This window comes from Anser cygnoides, chromosome Z, assembly GCF_040182565.1.
Source record: "Anser cygnoides isolate HZ-2024a breed goose chromosome Z, Taihu_goose_T2T_genome, whole genome shotgun sequence".
Classification (NCBI taxonomy): domain Eukaryota; kingdom Metazoa; phylum Chordata; class Aves; order Anseriformes; family Anatidae; genus Anser; species Anser cygnoides.
The window spans coordinates 52420830-52438622 of record NC_089912.1 but is presented as its reverse complement, the minus strand read 5'-3'; the positions used below and the strand labels follow the sequence as shown (position 1 = coordinate 52438622).

At 44.0% G+C, this 17793-nt stretch overlaps 1 protein-coding gene across 35 annotated transcripts in view; it reads left to right on the top strand.

The window, feature by feature from the left end:
• Window positions 1–17793, top strand: part of PTPRD (protein tyrosine phosphatase receptor type D) — a 1327869-nt gene that overhangs the window by 424546 nt on the left and 885530 nt on the right. The window lies entirely within an intron of this gene.

Genomic DNA, 17793 nt, shown 5'->3' with positions numbered 1-17793 from the left:
CTGTCTTCATAAACAATGACATCTCTTATTTTATTACTATAATCAGCTGCTGTTTAATCCTTGTTGTTTGTTTATTTATTTATTTATTTATTTATTATTTGTTTTTAACAGCCATGAGGAGAAAAGCCTTCTTGCTACTCGTATTTTTTTCTGCATGCTCATACACTTTTGACTACATCTGGATGAATACTGAAACGGAAAAAAATATATCACAAGTAAATAGTCAATTCAAAAATCTTTTATCCTTTCTAATTCACTTCCATACTATCACAGCAAAGAGACTTGCTGGGATGGATGCCTCCATGAGAGTATAAGCCGAGGCGATCGGCTCTGGGGCAGACGCGTTCTGCAGCGGAGCGGGCGATCAAGGTGGGCAGGGCTTTTTTTCCAGCATTGAGGCCACTCGAGGCAGCCGAGGGAGCCGCCAGGACACAGCAGCCCTCACGAGAGAGGCTGATGAGGCGGAAGCGGAGCCACCAACACCCCCCTACCCTGACGTTCAAAAGCAGCCCCTAGGGAGCATGAGCAACCAGGAGCGCGGCAACCAGGACGGGCAAACAGGGCATGGTGCGTCAGAAGGGCGGGGCGTGGCTGTTTGCAGGGCAGTTCGCCCGGGCAGTGTGTGCTCAGGCAGGGCAGAGCGTTCCACCCCACCCATAAGAACAACTTTTCTAGCAGCTGTCTACCACTAGCTAGGCTGCAATGGTATACACCAGGCAGAGAGTTCTCTCTAGAAAGTCTGTGGCCACCCAGACTGACTGCCTGCTCAAAAATGCGGCACTTCAGGTCTCTGGATGCAGGGACTGTCTGAGCCTGTTGCTGCCATCTGAGGGAGGCAGAGGCACCGTGTGTGTGAGGTGCAAGCAGGTGGATGACCTGGTCCGCCTGATGGCAGAACTGAAAAAGCGGGTGGAGAGGTTGAGGGCCATCAGGGACTGTGAGCAGGACATAGACTGGTGGAGTGACTCCCTGCAAGGCCTGAAGGAGAGGTACCGGGGTGAGACACCCCAAATAGTGGGTGTACCACCCCCCTGTCGCTGTCAGGCAGAGGGACGGGACCTAGGAGTTGAGGAGGGATGGAGACAGGTCCCTGCTTGACCTTTCAGGCAACGCCCCCTGCTACCAGCCCCACCTTCCCAGGTGCCCTTACACAAAAGATTTGAGGCCCTGGAGCTTGAGAGACCGGTGGGTGAGGATGAGATAGAAAGTCTACCCAGGAGGATGCCTAGGGCGAGGAAGTCAACTCCACGCCTCAAGACTGCCTCCACCAAGAAAGACAGAAGGGTAATCATTGTAGGTGACTCCCTTCTCAGGGGAACAGAGGGCCCTATTTGTCGGCCTGACCCTAACCATAGGAAAGTCTGCTGCCTCCCTGGGGCCAGGGTCAGGGATGTGGCCAGAAAGCTTCCCAGCCTGGTTCGCCCCTCTGACTACTACCCTCTTTTGATAGTCCAGGATGGCAGTGATAATATTGAAGAGAGAAGCCTGAAGGCTATCAAATGGGACTTTGGGGGACTGGGATGGTTAGTGGATGGAGTGGGAGTACAGGTGGTGTTTTCGTCTATCCCTGCAGCGGCAGGGAGGGGTACTGAGAGGACCCGGAAAGCCCACCTGATAAACACGTGGCTCAGAGGCTGGTGCCAACACAGAAATTTTGTTTTTTTTGACCATGGGGCGCTTTACATGACACCCAGCCTGGTGAACGCTGATGGGTCCCTATCTCTAAGGGGAAGACGGATCCTAGCCCAGGAGCTGGCAGGGCTCATTGAGAGGGCTTTAAACTAAGAAAGAAGGGGGACGGGGCTGAAATTAGGCTCATTAGACGCGTGCCAGGGGGAACAATGGCAAAGCCGGGGGAGAAGGCAATGGCCCAACTGAAGTGCATCTACACTAATGCACGCAGCATGGGTAACAAACAAGAGGAGCTGGAAGCCATCGTGCAGCAGGCAGGCTATGACTTGGTTGCCATCACGGAAACGTGGTGGGACCACTCTCATGACTGGAGTGTTGCAGTGTCTGGCTATCGGCTCTTCAGAAGGGACAGGCAGCACAGAAGGGGTGGTGGTGTGGCTCTCTCTATTAGAGAATGTTTTGATGTTGTGGAACTTGATGCTGGGAATGATAAGGTTGAGTCCCTATGGGTTAGAATCAGAGAGAAGGCCAACAAGGGAGGCATCCTGGTGGGGGTCTGTTATAGACCGCCAAACCAGGATGAGGAGACTGATGAGGAGTTCTACAGGCAGCTGGCAGAATCACAGAATCGTCTAGGTTGGAAGAGACCACCAAGATCATCTAGTCCAACCTCTGCCCTAACACTAACAAGTCCTCCACTAAACCATGTCACTAAGGGCTACATCTAAACGTCTTTTAAAGACCTCCAGGGATGGTGACTCAATCACTTCCCTGGACAGCCTATTCCAATGCCTAACAACCCTTTCAGTAAAGAAGTTCTTCCTAACATCCAACTTAAACCTCCCCTGGCGCAACTTTAGCCCATTCCCCCTCATCATGTCACCAGGCACGTGGGAGAATAAACCAACCCCTACCTCGCTACAGCCTCCTTTAAGGTACCTATAGGGAGCGATGAGGTCTCCCCTGAGCCTCCTCTTCTCCATGCTAAACAACCCCAGCTCCCTCAGCCACTCCTCGTGAGACTTGTTGTCCAGACCCCTCACCAGCTTCGTTGCCCTTCTCTGGACTCTCTCGAGCACCTCCATATCCTTCTTGTAGCGAGGGGCCCAAAACTGAACACAGTACTCGACGTGCGGCCTCACCAGAGCCGAGTACAGGGGGACAATCACTTCCCTAGACCTGCTGGCCACACTGCTTCTTAGACAAGCCAGGATGCTGTTGGCCTTCTTGGCCACCTGAGCACACTGCTGCCTCGTATTCAGCCGACTATCAACCAGTACGCCCAGGTCCTTCTCTGCCAGGCAGCTTTCCAACCACTCATCTCCCAGCCTGTAGCTCTGCTTGGGGTTGTTGCGCCCCAGGTGGAGGACCCGGCACTTGGCCTTGTTGAACTTCATACAGTTGACCTCAGCCCATCGGTCCAGCCTATCCAGATCCTCCTGCAGAGCCTTCCTACCCTCGAGCAGATCGACACACGCACCTAACTTGGTGTCATCTGCAAACTTACTGAGGGTGCACTCGATCCCCTCATCCAGGTCATCGATAAAGATATTGAAGAGGACTGGCCCCAGCACTGAGCCCTGGGGGACTCCACTAGTGACTGGCCTCCAACTGGATTTGACTCCATTCACCACAACTCTTTGGCCTGGCCATCCAGCCAGTTTTTAACCCAATGAAGCGTACGCCAGTCCAAGCCACGAGCAGCCAGTTTCTTGAGGAGAATGTTGTGGGAAACGGTGTCAAAAGCCTTACTGAAGTCAAGGTAGATCACATCCACAGCCTTCCCGTCATCCACCAAGCATGTCACTTTGTCACAGAAGGAGATCAGGTTCATCAAGAAGGACCTACCTTTCATAAACCCATGCTGACTGGGCCTGATCACCTGGTTGCCCTGTAAGTGCCACGTGATGACACTCAAGGTAATCTGCTCCATGAGCTTCCCTGGCACTGAGGTCAAACTAACAGGCCTATAGTTCCCCGGGTCTACCCTCCGGCCATTCTTGTAGATGGGCGTCACCATTGCTAGCTGCCAGTCGACTGGGACTTCCCCTGATAGCCAGGATTGCCGATAAATGATGGAAGCGGCTTGGCTAGCTCTTCTGCCAGTTCTCTCAGTACCCTCGGGTGGATCCCATCTGGCCCCATCGACTGGCGTACATCCAAGTGCTGTAGCAGGTCACCAACCATTTCCTCATGGATAGCGAGGGCCACATCCTGGGTCCCCATCCCCTTCCACCAGCTCAGGGTACCAGGTATCCAGAGAGCAACCGGTCTTGCCGCTAAAGACTGAGGCAAAGAAGGCATTGAGCACCTCAGCCTTTTCCTCATCTTTTGTAACTAAGTTTCCCCCCGCATCCAGGAAAGGATGGAGATTCTCCTTAGTCCTCCTTTTTGTGTTGATGTATTTGTAACATCGTTTTTTGTTATCTTTAACGGCAGTAGCCAGATTTTGCTCCAGATGAGCTTTGGCCTTTCTAATTTTGTCCCTGCACAGCCTCGTTACATCCTTATAATCCTCTTGAGTAGCCCGCCCTCTTTTCCAAAGATTATAAACCCTCTTTTTTCTCCTAAGCTCGAGCCACAACTCTCTGCTCAGCCAGGCCTGTCTAGTTCCACGTTGGCTCGTCTTTGGGCACGTGGGGACAGACCGCTCCTGAGCCATTAAGATTTCCTTCTTGAGGAGTGCCCAGCCTTCCTGGACTCCTCTGCCCTTCAGAACCGCCTCCCAAGGGACTCTGCCAACCAGTGTCCTGAACAGCTCAAAGCCAGCCCTCCGGAAGTCCAAGACAGCTGTTTTACTGGTCCCCTTCCTGACTTCACCAAGAATAGAGAACTCTACCATTTCGTGGTCACTCTGCCCAAGACAGCTCTCGACCACCACATCTCCCACCAGTCCTTCTCTGTTTGTGAACAGAAGGTCTAACGGGGCACCTCCCCTGGTAGGCTCTCTAACCAGCTGCGTCAGGAAGCTATCTTCCACGCTCTCCAGAAACCCCCTAGACTGCTTTCTCTGGGCTGTGTTGTGCTTCCAGGATATGTCTGGGAAGTTGAAGTCCCCCACGAGAACAAGCGCTGACGATTTTGCGGCTTCTGCCAGCTGCCTGTAGAACTCGTCATCAGTCTCCTCATCCTGGTTTGGTGGTCTATAACAGACCCCCACCAGGATGCTTGCCTTGTTGGCCTTCTCTCTGATCCTAACCCATAGGGACTCAACCTTATCATTCCCAGCATCAAGTTCCACAACATCAAAACATTCTCTAATAGAGAGAGCCACACCACCACCCCTTCTGTGCTGCCTGTCCCTTCTGAAGAGCCGATAGCCAGACACTGCAACACTCCAGTCATGAGAGTGGTCCCACCACGTTTCCGTGATGGCAACCAAGTCATAGCCTGCCTGCTGCACGATGGCTTCCAGCTCCTCTTGTTACCCATGCTGCGTGCATTAGTGTAGATGCACTTCAGTTGGGCCATTGCCTTCTCCCCCGGCTTTGCCATTGTTCCCCCTGGCACGCGTCTAATGAGCCTAATTTCAGCCCCGTCCCCCTTCTTTCTTAGTTTAAAGCCCTCTCAATGAGCCCTGCCAGCTCCTGGGCTAGGATCCGTCTTCCCCTTAGAGACAGGGACCCATCAGCGTTCACCAGGCTGGGTGCCGTGTAAAGCGCCCCATGGTCAAAAAAAACAAAATTTCTGTGTTGGCACCAGCCTCTGAGCCACGTGTTTATCAGGTGGGCTTTCCGGGTCCTCTCAGTACCCCTCCCTGCCACTGCAGGGATAGACGAAAACACCACCTGTACTCCCGCTCCATCCACTAACCGTCCCAGACCCCTAAAGTCGTGTTTGGTAGCCTTCCGGCTTCTCTCTTCAATATTGTCACTGCCAGCCTGGACTATCAAAAGAGGGTAGTAGTCAGAGGGGCGAACCAGGTTGGGAAACTTCCTGGCCACATCCCTGACCCTGGCCCCAGGGAGGCAGCAGACTTTCCTATGGTTAGGGTCAGGCCGACAAATAGGGCCCTCTGTTCCCCTGAGAAGGGAGTTGCCTACTACGATCACCCTTCTGTCTTTCTTGGTGGAGGCAGTCTTGAGGCGTGGAGTTGACTTCCTCGCCCTAGGCATCCTCCTGGGTAGACTTTCTATCTCATCCTCACCCACCGGTCTCTCAAGCTCCAGGGCCTCAAATCTGTTATGTAAGGGCACCTGGGAAGGTGGGGCCGGTAGGGGGGAGCGTTGCCTGAAAGGTCGAGCAGGGACCTGTCTCCATCCCTCCTCAACTCCTAGGTCCCGTCCCTCTGCCTGACAGCGACAGGGCAGGGGGTACACCCACTATTTGGGGTGTCTCACCCCGGTACCTCTCCTTCAGGCCTTGCAGGGAGTCTCTCCACCAGTCTATGTCCTGCTCACAGTCCCTGATGGCCCTCAACCTCTCCACCCGCTTTTTCAGTTCTGCCATCAGGCGGACCAGGTCATCCACCTGCTCGCACCTCACACACACGGTGCACCTCACACACACGGTGCCTCTGCCTCCCTCAGATGGCAGCAACAGGCTCAGACAGTCCCTGCATCCAGAGACCTGAACTGCCACATTGTTGATCAGGCGATCAGTCTGGGTGGTCACAGACTTTCTAGAGAGAACTCTCTGCGTGGTGAAGACCATTGCAGCCTAGCTAGCGGTCGACAGCCGTTGAAGATGTTGTTCTTATGGGTGGGGGAAACTCTGCGCTCTCTGCCCTCCCTGCTCGCCCTGCCTACACAAACTGCCGTGCCCCGCTCTTCTGACGCACCACGCCCTGGTCGCCGCGCTCCTGGTCGCTTGCACTCCCTAGGGGCTGCTTTTGAACGGCCGGGGAGGGGGCGCTGCTGGCTCCGCCTACGCCTCCTCAGCCCCCCTTGCGGGGGCTGCCGGGTCCAGGCGGCTCCCTCGAGCGGCCTCGATGTCGGAAAAAAAGCCCTGCCTGTCCCGATCCCCCACTCCGCTGCAGAACGCGTCTGCCCCGGAGCCGATCGCCTCGGCAAGTGAGGTTCTTTACGCGGATTTAAAGAAGAAAAATATTGTATAACTAGGCTGATGATTATTTTACTGAGGGATAACCTGATATGAATCTTAATATATATTATAAAAGTAAATTGTTTATGTATAATGGTTTGACTTTGGCAGGCATGTGCTTTTGTATTGGGTTTACATGGCAAGGTTTTGGTAGCAGGGGTGGCCTCTGTGAGAAGACTCCAGAAGCTGACCCATGTTGGATAAGTTCCAGTTTCAGCTGGCTCCAAAGGGACCCACAGCTGTCCAGAACTGAGCCAGTGAGAGTTGGTGGTTGGGCCTCTGTGAGAGCAGATTTAAGAAAGGGAAAAAATTGCTGTGCAACAGCAGCACCTGGGAGAGCGAGGAGTGAGAAACAGCCTTGTAGACACCAAGGTCAGTGCAGGAGGAGGGGGGGGAAGTACTCCAGGCACTAGAGCTCAAGTTTCCTTGTGGCCTGTGGAGAGGCCCATGGTGGAGCAGGTGGACCCACTGCAGCCCGTGGTGTGCCATGGCAGAGCAGCTGGATCTCCATGGGCAGTGTGGACTGCAGCTTGTGGAGAAGCGCACACAGGAGCAGGTGGATGTGGCCTGAAGGAGGCTGCAGCCCATGGAGAGCCCGTGCAGGAGCAGGCCCCAGACCGGAGCTGCAGCCCATGGAGAGGAGCCCACGCAGGAGCATGGGATCTGGAGTGAGCTGCTGCCCCTGGAGTTCCCATGTGGGAGCAGTTTGCTCCTGATGGATGGACCCTGTGATATGGACCCATATTGGATCAGTTCTTAAAGAGCTTCTGCTTGTAGGAAGCTCATACAGGATCAGTTCGGGAAGGATGGCATCCTGTGGGACAGACCCCACATGGAGCAGGGGAAGAGAGTGACCATGAAGGAGCAACTGAGACGAAGCATTAGGGACTAACCGCTGCTGCCCAGTTCCAGTTCCCCTGAGCTGCCCAGAGGCAGGAGGTAGAAGAGAGTGGATGGAGGGAAGGTGGTTTTAGTGTGTTTTGTTTTTGTTGTTTCTCAGTGCTCTAGTTTGTTAGTAATAGGTAATACATTTAATTAATCTCCCTATGCTGAGTCTATTTTGCCCATGACAGTAATTGTGCAGTGATCTCCTTGTCCTTAACCCTTGAGCCCTTTTCATCGTATTTGCTCCCTCTTTCCTTTGAGGAGGGGGAATGAGAGAGTGATTATGGTGGAGCTCAGCTGCCCAGAAGAGTAAAACCACCGCAGCTTCAGATCTAATTGTTTAAGTAAGTAGTGATGCATAATCTTATGTCAAGACACTTTGCACACAGTTGGGAATTTTGAAAGTATTAAAAACCACATATTACTACAGAGTATGTTGGATGACCTGTATCTTTGCATTTAATTTCGCTAAAATATTTTTCTATTTTGCACATGCAGGTATTAAGTGCATGCCACAATTTCATTTCTCTCTGCTACACAGATGCACCAGGAAAAAAAAAATATATATATAAATCTATTATTTATATATATTTACATGTTTATATATAAATCTATTATTTAATAGATTAGGCTTTTTTTTTTTTTTCTCATCTCATAAACTCATAAACTTCAGTGACTTGCACCACATCAGGAAAGCAGATGTTAATGAAAGACTTTCATAGTTTCACATTGTTGTAAAAATTAGATTAGCTGTTGAATGCTCACCCAGTGTTAATTATCCTGTGTGCACTGCCTTGTACTGTGTTTTCTTTACAATTTGAGTGACAAAGGCAGACAGGTAGCAACATTTCAGTTATTAAATTGAAGGCTAACATGTTTCTCGGGGGTAAAAGGGGAGAAGTAGGGAGGGGAAGGGTTAAAGTTAAATTCTTCACTTAAACACTGGAAAACGCATGGAATGCATAAGCCGCAAAGACACAAGCTCGAAGGTTGTTCCTACTTTTAAAATATAGATTGGCCATAAGGTGGCAGTGTGGCAATTATTTTAAAATAAAGTGGTGGTGGGGCGGGGGAGAATGAACTGTAACTCCTATGTTGATTTTTGAGGTGTAAGAACAGCAACGCAGCAACAGATTCAGCTTTTAGTAGTTAGGGCTTATTTTTGTTTGTTTGTTTGTTTGTTTGTGTGTGTGGTGGTGGTTGGTTGGTTGGTTGGTTTTGAATATATATCTAAAATAACTTAGATCACTGACTAAAAAGACAGAAAAGCCAAGGATTTTAATCTCTTTTGCTAATACCTGACTTCAAGCAAAGAGAGATTCTAGCAAACCACAGAGAAAATCTGTAAAGATATGCAGTGTACAAAATATTAATCAGAAACACGATGAGGCACTCCATTATGAATATGTTATATGGTTTATACACCTTCCTTAAAGGAAGTTCATTATTTTCTTGGAGAAATAAAATTCCTTTAAAGCATTAGGAAAGAGATTGTACGCCAACTCATGTACCCTTACAAGTACACCCAGGCGTGAAAACAATTCTCAAAATAAAATGCTTTCAAACAACTTTAAGTTGTAAATTCACAAACCCCGCTCCATCTGCTCCACTTCCCCTGTATCCACAGGAACATAGAACCATAAAGATCATATAGTTCCTTAAAGATCATATAGTTTCAACCCCACTGCTATGGGCAGGGACACCTTCCACTAGACCAGCTTGCTCAAAAGCGCCATGCAATCTGGCCATAAACACTTCAAGGGACGGGGCATCCACAGCTTTTCTGGGCAATGTCTTCCAGAGCCTCACGACCCTCTGAGTGAAAAATTTCCTCCTAGCATCTAATCAAAATCCCCCTCTTTCAGTTTAAAATCATTCCCCCTTCTGTCATTGTCTGCCCAAGCGAAAAAGTCACTCTCCTTCCTTTTTATAAGTCCCCTTTAAGTATTGAAAGGCCACAATGAGGTCACCCCAGAGCCTTCTGTTCTTAAGGCTGACCCCAACTCTCTCAACCTTTCTTCACAGGAGAGGTGCTGCAGTCCTCTAATCAATCAACTTCATAGACCTCTGCTGGACCTGCTCTAACAGGTCAACATCTTTCTTGTGCAGTATCCCTTTTGTATCTGTCTTTGTTATAGACTAAAGGTTAGACAAAGCAAACATAGAAATGTTCAATGGTTTCTTCACTGGCTTCAATTGTGCATCATTCCAAAAGATTCTCAAAAAAAAAAATAAAAAAATGTAAAAGATCTAAAGTGTATCACCAAAATTCAGATGGAGGACAGCTTGTTCTCAGAGGTTTTCAGTAGGTTTTACCTAATTTCTTTCGTAAAAGTACACATATAAAAAACATCGGCCATTCTTTCTCAATTCTGAACATGCAGAATGAAAAATCTGGATCAATACCAAATGTGCAATTTTAATACATGACATATTCATATGAATTGCAAATATTTACTGTAAAGGAAAATGTTGCAAAGAGCAGAGAATTTTAACACAGACAAAGTTGTTGGTCTGCAATTGGAACTAGTGAGCCTCTGCAGCCCATGTAATTATACTAAATGAAAAAAAAAAAGTTAATGTTCAAAACTGAGTTCACTATTTTCTTTCCTCTACAACCCATTACTGATAGTCACTGGCTTTGCTATTTTAAGTAAAACTGTCGTGCTTAAAACCTAGTTTCAATCCCAGATTTGCAGTGAATTTTTTGCTTTTAATCCGTGGGATTAGCATTTTTTTGCCCAACTGACTTCAACACAAAGCTACAACAAATAAATAAATAAATAAACAACCTACATTCATGCTGGCATTAGTATTAAGTACTTAAGGACTTTTATATGCATTTATGAGAGCTTGCAGATTAGCATTTGTATTTCACAAAAGTGCTAAAATTAATATACTTTTTTCATAAAAATTTATTTTCATTGACATCTAAAAGTACATATATAGTAATATACTAATATAAAACTATATCCATTTGCAAAAACAGTAATTTCACAGTTCCCTTAAAAAACAATGAAGCAAGTAAACAAACAATTATGTATGTACCAGAGCAAAAGTTGCTAAAAGTGCATTTTGCTAAGGCTTTACAGATACTGTCTTTAACTCTTAGATGTATCAATGGAATTTTTTAATCTTTCTGACAATTATTAGATTAGGTCTGACAATATTTCTTTGTTCTACCCTCAAAATGCTAAGCTCAGCATTTCATGAAATATTTAGGAACCAGTAAAACACCCAGCTAACAAAAAGAACTGAATAAATCCACTAAAATCAGATTAAAACAAGTAACATACAAACACAAAAGCTGCCCTTTTGGTCACGTAGAATTAGAACTGATCAGAAATAAATTCCACTGAAAGTGAAGAGGAATATAATCCATTAGTGTTGCATAAACTACTCAATCCTTTAGTAGTCCAAATTAAATTCCTAAAAGCAGATGAGTGTTAGGTTTGCATTAGCTTTTTGTCACTTCACAAAACCAATTCCCTCTTGAATCCTACAAATTACAAGTGAAAACGTGTGGCACCTTAGCTGGCTACTCTCCCTGAAGACACAGGTCCTGGAAGTACGGGCCCCCAGCCATAACTATCCTACATCCCGTTCTCTTCTGACAGCTTTGAAGATCTCTTGGGATTAGTCTCCTGGGAATTCAACTTTAAATGCTCAGTTCTCAATTTGTGCACTTCTGTGCACTTTTTTTTTTTTTCTGTGCACTCTTCACCAAAATCAGCAAAGTCTAAAAGGAAACGGTGTTGAGAAATATATTGTTCCCTTCCCCATACTTACACACAAGCACAACAGCAAACAGCACACAACCTATTTTCTAGCACTGTATCTTTTGGCAACAAATATATCTGGGAAAAGGGGAATGATAATAGGTAGCAGCCTTTCAAACTCTTTGTTTTCCTTCCTTTGTGCTTCTACAGCTAAGAAGAAAGATGAAAACCCATACTGAATAACTTAGTAATCTATTAACAAACCTGGTTTGTGTTCATCTACAAAAATGCAATATTTATTTATTTTTATAAGCTTCTTACATTACCCATGTTCTTCAGTCCTTAGTACCTCACTGTACTTATTTTCATAGCATGGCAAAGTTAAAACTTTTGCAGGCTGTTCAGTTCTCAGTTGTTAATCTATTTGCTATTTGTTGTATCTCCCCATTGCTCCTAAGTCCTAGTTCTGCAACAGACATTTTTCAAGAACGATCAGCAATCCTTCACTTTCAAATATATATGAACTGGCAATTTCTATTGCCCACTCAGATTCTTCATGACACCACCAGTCATGAAACAATTTTTGAAATGTCAGCAACAGATGCCTCCCTACTCACAAGAATTATCATACCGTTCCCAGTACTGTGAGAATAATGCGTTTCTGTGTTCTTTAGTTCTTTCACTGAGTCTCCCCTACTCCATTTTAAACCCAAGGGCATTCAAGAAAAAAGTCTTAAAGCATGCACATTTTTGTCTAAGTCAACCTTTAAGCAGCCTTCTGAGTTGCTGATTCGTACTTGTTAGTTACTTGGCCCTAGTTTCTGCAGGATTGCTGAGGATGGGGTACCTCTCCCTTGAAAGAGGTATTTGTCATGATTTCTTGTGATGGAACTGAAAGTTCTTTATTTGTGGCCTAAAGAGTGAAATCCAAAGATTAGGAGTGGCATAAATTTATCCCATCAATGTTAATAGGAAAACAAAAACAAAACAAAAGCAATAACAACAAAAAACATAGCTGCAAGGAAAAAAGAAAAAAAAAAAGAAAGCTGCCTTACAATAATTAATAACAGATCCAAAGGCTGTTGCGCAGTAGAAAATACTTACTGAAACTGAATCATGTTAATGCAAAATATGTTAAATATCTCTCCCTGTCAAAAATCTGAAGATTGTATGAATCTTATTAGCACAGCATTTATCTAGCTCTTCAAATTACTAATGTGCTAGTGAGAGTTCTCAGCCTCAATAAATTTGTTGCAACAGATATTCCAAAAATTTAGATTTTTAAAATTGTTGTGATACTTTTACATTTTTTTTAATGTGTGCTGAAAGGGTGTAAATGTATAAAACAGTAGAAACCACCTTCTCCTATGTTTAATATGAATTTTGACAAGTGGTTTTACTTTTATGGTCAGGACACCACAGTATGCCTAAGTGGACTAAGTGCCATGAGCACATTATCATCATCTAAGGTCATCACAAGGAATTTTATTTTTGTTGTGGGAATTTAATTTGGAATGTTATGGCCACCATGCACAGGTTTTGCCTGAGAAAGCTTAACCTGATGATATTATTTAGCATATTATTTCCCATGGCCAAATTAAGATAGTGTGTTTAATTCCACAGATCCTTGAAAATCTGCTGTGCTAGCTACCCTGGGATCACAAACAAGGCAACAGGACACACACAGTGATATAGAAAATCACATTTTTATTTCTTCAAACAAATGAATAAATTCTGATATTTTGGGGAGAAAAGTATTAGATTTGCTTTCTATCTTATGTTTGACAATCAGCTAGGTGTTTATGTAAACATAGTTATACACGGCTTAGCTCTACATTGATTTGAACTAGAAAGCAAATGCAGTATCTCACACTTTCTCCTTTTGAGTCACAGTAAGAATGACATTTGTGAAGCCATTAGCTCTGACAATACAAAGTATTATGGAATGTCTGCTGAAATTACGTTTTAAAGATTAAAATGCTATTTATATTTGTCTGTTTGGCAAATATTGTCTGTTTCCAGCAAGTGTATGAAAAATATGCTTTTGTGGTTTTATGGAAACTTTATTTGTCAAAGGAAGGGACATTTTCACCTGTAGCCATTAGCTACAAGGTCTGTATATCATGATATCAAAATATTCTGAAAGACTGAGTATATTATTAGAAGGACCTGGATGTGTTGATTGATGAGAAACTTGACACAAGCTAGCAATGTGTACTTGCAGTCCAGAAAGACAACCGTATCCTGTGTTGCATCAAAAGACGTGTGGCCAGCAGGTTGAGGAAGGTGATTCTCCCCCTCTACTCTGCTCCTGTGAGACCCCACATGGAGTACTGCGTTCAGCTCTGGGGCCCCCAGCAAAAAAGAACTTGGATGTATTAGACTGGAACTGCCCATTAGACAGTTCCATGATCATTCATGTCTAATGACTGGATGTATTAGAAGGAACTGCCAGTTCCTTCAGGACCTGAGAATGTACTCATCAGGTCCTGTGCACCTTCAAGTTCCTTAGGTGGTTTCAAACCTGATTGTCTCCTACAGTGGGCATGGTTCATCATTCTCCCAGTCCCTGCCTTTGCCTTGTGGGGCCTGAGCCATGTGGCTGGAGCTCTTGTTGGTGAAGACTGAGGCAAAACAGTCATTAAGTACCTCAGCCTTTTCTATATCCCAGGTGACCACGTCTCCCATTTCCTTCCGGTGCTTGTAATAGAATGCTCTATTATATTAGATATCTTACTTTTCTAATTTACTCACTGTAAGACAGTTCTACTGAGGAGTGCAAGGACCACAATAATAATGTGGCAACCACATTTATCCATAAAAAATGATTAATTTCAAATCAGATATCAACTTCAGCTCTACATAACAGTACTATGCTGGAAAGAATTTACACAGTGGAGAAAAATTTTGAGGACTTGTTGTTGTTGTTAGATTTTCAGCTAACAAGTAAAGTTCTGTAACGTTTCCTAATTGCACAGTCACAAATCTAATGAAGCAGTTGGATCATTGGAACTAAGGAATACATTTTTTCTTTGATTTTTATAAAGATGTGGATAGGACCAGAAAACCAGTGTGTCATTTACTCATGAGTCCAAAATAATCTCTTAGAATCACAGAATATCCAGAATTGAGGGGGATATACAAGGCTTATGGAGGCCAACTCCTGAGACACAGGACCACACAAAAATCAAACCATATGTCTGAGAGCATTGTCTAAACACTTATCAAATTCCAGAAGGGTTGGTGACCTTACCACTGCCTTGGGGAGCCTGTTCTAGTGCCCGACCACCCTCTCAGTGAAGAATCTTTTCCTAACATCCAGCTTGAACCTCCCCTGTTGCAGCTCCATGCTGTTCCCTTGGGTCCTTTCACCATCACCAGAGAGCAGAGCTCAACGTCTGCCCCTCTGTTCCCCTAATGAGAAAGCTGTAAGCTGCCATGAGGTCTCCCCTCAATCTCCTCTTCTCTGGGTTGAACAAACCAAGGGATTTCAGATGATCCTCATAAGGGCCCTCTAGACCCTTCACCATTTCCATAGCCTTCCTTTGAACATTCTTTACTAGTTTTATGTCCTTCTTATACTGTGTTGCCCAAAACTGCATACGGTGCTCAAGGTGAGGCCACTCTAGTGCACAGTAGAGCAGGATAATCACTTCCCTTGACTGGCTAACAATTCCATGCTTGATGCACCTCAAGATAAAATTAACTCTTTAGGCTGCCAGGGCACACTGTTGACTCATATTCAACTTGCTGTCAATGGGTACCCCCTGACTCCTTACTGCAGGGCTGCTCTCCAGCCTTTTGTCCCCCAGTCTGTACATGTATTCAGGGCTGCCCTATCCCAGGCAGAATCTGTCAGTTGCTCTTGTTAAACTTCATATTGTTGGGAATTGCTCATCTTGTGGCAGTCTTGGTATTGTAATATCACAATACTCCAAAAAGAATTTCTGAACCATTTGGATTGGCTATGTTAAACTTAATTTGTAAAATAGATATACTTTATTTTAAAAGGGGGACAGTGGAAATAAATGTGTGTCAAAATGTGCTCTGTTTGAAACACTTGTTTTTTAATGGAAAATACCTTTTGGCATCTCAGTAATTCCCAAGTCCACCAGGGAGTTTGGGGTAGATAGGAAGCAGGAGGATGCTGAAGGAAAGAAAATGGTTATTTTCAGTAGAATTTTTACACCACATATTAGGTGTTTTTTGTTTTCTTTTCTTTCTGAGCCTAGTGTGGGTACAATTATTTGATAAACTACTAACATGGCTAAATCAAATACGACAAACCTTCATTATGTTAGATATAATTTTCATGTACTAAGGTTCTGGGTTGTGATGTTATGAATTACATGTATTCTCCATGTTCTGCTCCTAGAAGAAACATGAGGTCATAAACACTGTAAATGGTAAATTTATTTGTGGTTCTGTAAGAAAAACTAATCTATACTTTTCAGCACCAAACTCATTCACTGCATACAATCCCTACACTTGTCTATCATTCTATCTAATGTTAATTTTTCATTTAACACCTCAATGTTTCAAACTCTTTCATGGAATGAAAGCTGTTAATACACAAGCAGATAAGTAAACAACTCTGGCTACCCTGAACTTTATTGTAAACAGAAAGAAAAACAGTCTGTTTAACAGCTTGATGGACAGATAATTGGATTATTAAAATATTTTCTGGTTTAATAATGAAACAATAGGTACAAATGATTTAACTTAATGATCTGTCCATGATTATAATTTGAGCAGTTTATATATATAGCTGTGAGCTTGTATTTGGCATGGAACTGAAACATTTATTTAACATCAGTGTATTTTTATATACTTCTTCATGCAAAGAGGAATATGACGGAGTACCATGTACCTGTGGTAATATTTTTTAACTTGTAGTGTACTAAAATGCAATTTCAGAAAGAATACTAGAATAAGTGTGCACCTATGGGACATTTTCTGTCACCTATACTGCATGTAGAGCCTTGGCATGAATTTAAATATTACAGATGGGAAGCTAAAAAGTTATATTAGGGAAATACTTAATGCTCAGGTTTTTATATTCTAATCTTTGTCTCTGGTTGCCAATTGTTGGCATCAGAGTATTTAGCTAGATGTGCTGCTGGTCTGACAAGATATGGCTTGTCTCATAACAGCTGGATGCCAAAAAATATGCAGTCTCTTTGAATAATAGTAAGAAAAAACCTTTTCTGGATATGTCCTGTTTCTGCTGTACTACAGTTTAATAGGTAGTACAGTGAAAAACACTTTCTTAGCTCTGCCCGGGTTTGTACATTTGTGGTACTATTGTTTCCATCACTGAGGGATTCATTAAAACAAATAAAAATAAAAAAGAATAAATAAACAAATAAATAAATAAATAAATATTCCCGTCTTGAGATTCTGAAGAAAGATCCTTTCTTTTTTGTGAGATTAAAATGAAATTAAATGCCTTACTTAGCTGTGTGAATCCACAGATTTATGAATGTCTACAGCACTCGGAGACCACAACCAACCTGCAAGGGATATAAAGAGGACTTGCAACGTTTATTTAGAAAAAATATATATATATTTATAATTATATTTATTTAGAAATATTATGTATTTCATTATACAGAAAGAGAAGATAGCGTCTATTATTAAATCCCAAACACTCCCAAACGATGGTGTGTAAGAATTACGTTCACATGTATCAGTGTTCAAATGCTATTTGGGTATTTCCAGCACTTAGAAAGGCAGAGTCCTATCTGAAAATGGAAACTACACATTGATTTGGGACTTACACTAGTGGAAATAAGTCTGTAACTATCCCAAATGAGGTAATATCAGCAACAACAACAAAAAGACTGTTTTACACTGAGATAAGATAGAAGAATGTTTGGAAGTTTTAATTTCATAAAGCTATCTTGTATTCTGTAAGTATGTAAAATATACCCACAGAATATTTCAAAGTTGTGTTTGAAAAACAGAAACAGCATCCTCCAGTCAACTGCCTTCTCTCAGGACTTCATTTCTAGAGCAAACAGGACCACCTATGATAGATTACTAACACATCATAATAGCCTTGTCAGCAGAACCTGTTGATTTACAGGGAAAAAAACAAACAAACAAACAAACAAACAAAAATGTTTTACACTGAGATAAGATAGAATGTAGACAGTTGACTGCAGGATGCTGCTTGTGTTCCTTGAAAATGGATAGTTACAGTTTCTGTGTAAGGAGTGTTACTACTGCTATCAGTTAAAACTTGTGTTGCTGTTTTCTTAAAGGTCAGCTTCAGCATTTCTAATGTCACTGTGTAAGTCTGCTCTGGTGGCAGTGAAACTATCAGTTTTGGCTGCTACTCCTTGCTGACTCTCTAAACATCTTCAAATTCAGGCTTTCTCAGAAAAGTCTCTTCTGATGGAGACTCATTTTCCCTTTTGTTTGTCTGTGTTTTGCCTGCCCGAGTAATGCTGCTGTCACATTCATTACTTTCTAGCTCCTTGTCACTATTAATATCAATTGTAATCAGAAC